Consider the following 5,657-nt stretch of genomic DNA (forward strand, 5'->3'; position numbering starts at 1 on the left):
GAAAGGAAAGGAAAGGAAAGGAAAGGAAAGGCAAAGGCAAAGGCAAAGGGAAAGGGAAAGGAAAAGGAAAGGGAAAAAGAAAAGGGAAAAAGAAAAGGAAAAGGGAAAGAAAAAGAAAAGAAAAGAAAAGAAAGAGAAAGAAGAAAAGAAGGAAGGGAAGGAGAGAGGGAAGGAGAGAGGGAAGAAAGGAGAAGAGACAGGAAAAGAAAAGAAAGAAGGAGGAGATCAACTGGTCTAAAGGAATAATTTTACCCCAACTACTCCTTCAAACAATCTTACTCTGAAATAGAAAAATTGTTCCAGAAGAATGTTCTATGAAAAAATTCCTATTTTTTATTGTTGCACTTATGAACAAAATTAAGTCAACAGGATAACTCCATTTATAGAAGTCTTATTTTCTATAACTTATTTTCTCTCAGGTTAATGAATTTACAGAACACAATAATTTCCTTAAGGAGAGTTTGCAAAAGATTTACTTCCCTTCACACCTTCTTTTCTGAATCTCCTAGAAGATAAACCAGATAAAATTCTTGAAGATGTTAGCATAGGCAAGAATTTTCTGAACAGAACCCCTGTTGTATACGAAATAACATCAAAAATCAACAGAGGGTTATACAAAACCGAGTTTTCTGCACAGCAAAGGAATCCATCTTTTACTGACTTATAAGTCATATAAGTCTGTTTCCAAATACAATAAATACTAACTGAAATTTTAATTATTTCATTGAAAGTTCTAAACCAAGTGACTGCAAATGGGCTTGTTTGCTCACTTTACCTTCATATGTGCCTGCCTAGATTTTTGTTTAATGCTCCCGGACACTATTTTAGGTTAACCCTGTAGCTTAGTCAGTTTCAAATATCAGCAGAGCCTCATTTCTGTATATTAAAAATTCCAGGCTGATATAAATCAAAACATCTGTTATCTTGCAGATTGTGGGCCTGCTGAGTGGACAAGTCTAGGAAGGAAGGGGGAAATGTAATATTGGTGCATCTGGGCTATGGATGGCTGTGTTGTGAGTTATTGTAGGAAAAAGACTCACTCAGAAGTGAATTGCTCAGTTTGCAAATGGTTTTGTTGGTGGAAAAAAGCTTGAGACACTGTACATCTGGAAAGACACTTCTAAACACAATAGAAGGAAGGAGACATTCAAAGAGGCCCCATGGAACAAACAAAAAAACCAAGCAAACTACTCTATTTTACAACAGTTGAAATCTGCTTTGTGGTGAAAAGGTGAAAATTGCTCTGTTGTGGGGATACTTACCGTGCATAATTTTCTGATTTGTCTTAGATTTTGTTATATAACTGTAAATCTTGTACTTAGGGTTAAAGGTGACAAAATATTAGTTATTACAGTTTGTCATTTTCCATTTTGTGTCTGCTACTATAGCAATAACTAATTGTACTAAGTTAGCCACAGTGACCAAGGTGTTATGATCAACTGAGCCTCTTTGCATGCCAATACCTAGATTATCTGGGGGTCATAAACAGTACTACAGCCCAGTACCAAGGAACTGTGTGCTAGGCCAAAGAGGCTTCACTCTGTCATCTCTGTTAAACTGAAGAGATAGGGTCCTGGGGAAGAATAAAAGGCCAAAAGCCCACCTAGAAAAGAGCTCTGAAAAGTAGCCATTACCTAAAGAAATCTTGATGCTAGCAATAATGAATAAATCCTGAGATGAAAACAAATCAGAAATAATTGCACAGGTAGACAAAAAGACAATGACCATAATGAAGGAAATGATCAGTGAATCAAGGGCAAATAAAACTTTTAAAAGATAGAGGAGCTTAGGGAAACCACAAATGCCCAACATAGGAAAGAACTAGATGACGTAAAGCAGATACAAACAGATATCGAGGAGATTAAAAATTCTATTGAAAGCATATACAGAAGAATCAACCATTGTGAAGACAGACTATCAGATCTAGAAGACAGGGCTGTGGGTGGTGATCATCAAATGAAAGACTTCTTAAAAATAGCAAAGGACCGTGAGAAATCAATTCAACAGCTGCTAGATGATGCAAAGAAGACAATATAAGATTGAACCCCAATTAGCCATGATCAGAAAAAAGCCACACCAAGGCACATAATATTTAAGATTCTAGAAATTTCACCTTAAAAACAGAGCATTAAAAACTGTTAGCCAAAAGAAACAAATCACCCATAGAGGAAATCCCATAAGAATCACAACAGACTTATCAACCCAAACCATTAAATCAAGAAGAGCTTGGAATGATGTATTTCAACCTACAGAAGAAAAAAACCTCCAACCCAGATAGTTGTATCCTGAAAAACTGTTTTTCAAAGCTGATGGGCAAAAGTAAGCAAACAAACAAAAAATACACAACACTTCCCATTTGAATAAAATGATGCAAGGAAAAGATGAGATTAAGAGTATGGCCTTAGCCTCAATTTTGTTTCCATGTGGGATGAAGGGGCTCCTGCTAAGTTGAAAAGAGATACCAGGAGGCAAAAAATCAGAGATTAGCAAATTCATAGATGATCAAGAGGGATCATCTCTCAAGCCAGTAGAAGAATTATTTGCTACTTGGTATGATGATTAATTTTATATCAGCTTGTCTAAGCCATGATCTCCAGACATTTGGTCATACTTCTTTCTGAGTATATCTGTGTGTGTAGTTTTTGAATGGCATTATCATTTAAATTTGTGGACTTTGAACAATGTATATTATCCTCTTTAATGTGAAAAGGTCTCATCTAATCCACTGAAAGTCTTAAGAAAAAAACAACTGATCTTCCTAAAAAAGAAGAAAGTAAGTTAATTATATCATGAGACAGCCTTAGGATTTGAACTGAAGTTTTCCCTTAGTCCCCATCCTACTGGCCTTCACTGAGATAGCACAAGCCCCACAATCTCACAATCACATGAGCCTATTCATTAAAATAAGCCCCCCCCATGCTTTCTGTAATTTACTTAGTCAATATCAAATAGAAGCAGAGCTTCATTTGTGTATATTAAAAATCCCAGGATGATACAAATCAAAACATCTCTTATTTTGCAGATCTGTGCCTGCTGAGAAAACAGTTTTAGGAGAGATATATATACTTCCTCCTCGTTTTGTTTCTCTGGAGATCCTCATAACTAATACTCTGGATTATTATGAACATCCTCCTGGATTTAGTTAATTGGATAGGAATGGGACTTGAAGTTGTTGCTCCTCTACATTTAGGAAGAAGAGTGAGACAGTTGTTTGCTGATCTCTCGGGTGAACTGTTGCAGATGCTGGCTGAATGAGCCCACCTTCCTCCTGAGCACACAGGAAGACATTTCTGAGGCTTATATGCAAACAGACTGGGGCTGAAATCTAATCAATGGGATGGGAACAAAAATAATAATGGCCTGCTTACACAACTCCATACATGGTTTATGCATCTCTCTACAGGAAAATTTTGGACCACTTATTTAAGACAGAAGCATTATCAAAAGGGGGGAGCTGGATGCCAGGGCCACCATTTAACAGATAATGACAAAGAAGAGTGGCTTGAATGAGAGATGACTTAAGTGAAACAGGAAGTTTCTTTATGTGAAGCCACTGAGATCTGGTTGGTTGGTTAGTTGCCCCAACAGATCTTAGCTTTTCTTGACTCATTGTACTAACGTTGAAAACAGTAATTGAATGGAGCTACTGCTAATGGGAGATCCTAAAATATGAAAATGGCTCAGTTGAGGTGGGATGAAATGACGTGGGGACCTTGAACATGGAAGACAATTCTTGGGTTACGTTAGCATGACGCCTATGTTTTATATATCTAGCAAGAGTTTACCAAGCTCTTTATTTTCTTGATGAGCAAGAATTATCAGAGATCAAATGGCTAAGAGTCTTGGCTTGCAAGGCAAATTTTTCTGGAATAATATAACAGGAAAGCGGTTGTTAAAACAACCACGTAGTTTTCAGTTCTACAATGTGTATACCAAGTCAGATATTAGACTTAGGAGAAAAAAGTTAGAATATTGAAGTATTCTGTTTCTCTGGCTTACAGCAACTCCTAACATTATTTTGCATTATAGTACCCCATTCTGTTATGGTACCCTATTTTCACTCTGTAATAATTTAGATTTTGAAAGCGTTTGCTTTCTTACCCTCTTTTCTTACAAAAGTCATGATGCAGAAACTCTACCTTCTTGCTAGTTAATAATGTATCCCCACTTTGCAGTGCATATCAAATACACAAAGCACAGGCAGAATGTAATTACTAAGAAGTGAGTAAATAGAATAATTATTGATTATGTGAATATGCCACTTCCTGTGGCCTCCATCAGAGACTTTAAATGTCAGATTAACTTTGGTCTGACACTAATCTATATAAAATCTGAGAGACAACCTCCAGATGTGTGTGTGTGTGTGTGTGTGTGTGTGTGTGTACTTATACATACCTTTTCTAATTATGGCCAGACGGGCGAGTTCACCATATTACGAAAACCTTTCCCTCCTGTGTTCAAGTTACTTTTGTGATTCAGAATGGAAAGAGCCGAGGGCTGGGGATGTAGGTCAGAGATACAGCATTTGCCTAGAATATGCAAGGCATGGGTTTGATCCTCAGCACCCTGCACACAAAAAGGAAAGGAGATAGAAGAGTGGAAAAAGAGGGAAGGGATAGAGGGAGAGAGAGAGAGAAGGAGCAGAGAAAGACTAAGTTATCATTGCTTCATTATAAAACACTTGTGTTTGCATTTCTCCAATAATTGGAATGAGGACTCTAAGTACAGAACTTTCCAAGTTCTATCTGGGAATTTAGAACACTTCAGCAAGGTCCAAGAGGAGACAGAGGATTTGATCAGCTATTGTTTGCCTTTCACACTGCCAGTTCTCTTTGCCTTGTTTGCAAACTTCTTTTATTCTCACAAAATATTTTTCAGTCAGCAAAACTTCCTTACCATTTTTCTGTGGTGGAAGCTCTTGGTCAATGTAGGATTTTAGAAAGATGAGAAACAAGAATAGGGGACCAGAAGTAGAGGAGAAAACGAGGAACATTAATCATTTATCTTCCCTTTGCAGTTGAGGTCTGATTCGTGTTAGTCATGTTTTTTATTTCTTTTAATGCCTACCAGCAGATCAGCAGTTATTTTATGAATGGTCTAATTCATGCTTCTTCCAAGAAGAATAAAATCTGAACAATACAAGAAAAATAACCTAGCTTTATTCTGTCTCCAAATTCATATAAAGAAATTGTTTCTCATTATTAATTGAAATGTTATTCTTTCTCCTTGTTTCTTTCTTTCCCTCCTTCTCTCCCTCCTTTCTTCACTCCCTCCTCCCTTCCTCCTTCTTATCCCTCTCTCTCACTGTGTCTCTATTTCTCCTCCTCCCTCTCCCTTCTCCCTTTGTTTCACTTTCTTTTCTCCCTTATATCACTCTTCTCAGGCTGCCAGAACAAAACACAAAATATCACATACTGGATGGCTCAAACAAAGAAAATTCATTTTTCATTTTCTCTCAGTTCCAGAAGCCAGAATTTCATGGTTAAGGTTCTGGTGGGTTCACCTGGATGAGACCTCCTTTCCTGGCTTATGAATAGCTGCTTCCTTGCTGTGTACTTACCTGGTTGCTCTGTGTGTGAGAAAAAGCTCTCTCTCTCTCTCTCTCTCTCTCTCTCTCTCTCTCTCTCTCTCTCTCTCTCTCTCTCTGTGTGTGTGTG

General features: G+C 37.4%; 1 protein-coding gene across 2 annotated transcripts in view; it reads left to right on the forward strand.

The window, feature by feature from the left end:
• The window catches only part of LOC106148768, a 125,886-nt gene that overhangs the window by 75,603 nt on the left and 44,626 nt on the right, over positions 1–5,657 (forward strand). The gene's annotated exons all lie outside the window — the stretch shown is intronic.

Source organism: Chinchilla lanigera, unplaced genomic scaffold, assembly GCF_000276665.1.
Source record: "Chinchilla lanigera isolate Chin_1 unplaced genomic scaffold, ChiLan1.0 scaffold00027, whole genome shotgun sequence".
NCBI lineage: Eukaryota > Metazoa > Chordata > Mammalia > Rodentia > Chinchillidae > Chinchilla > Chinchilla lanigera.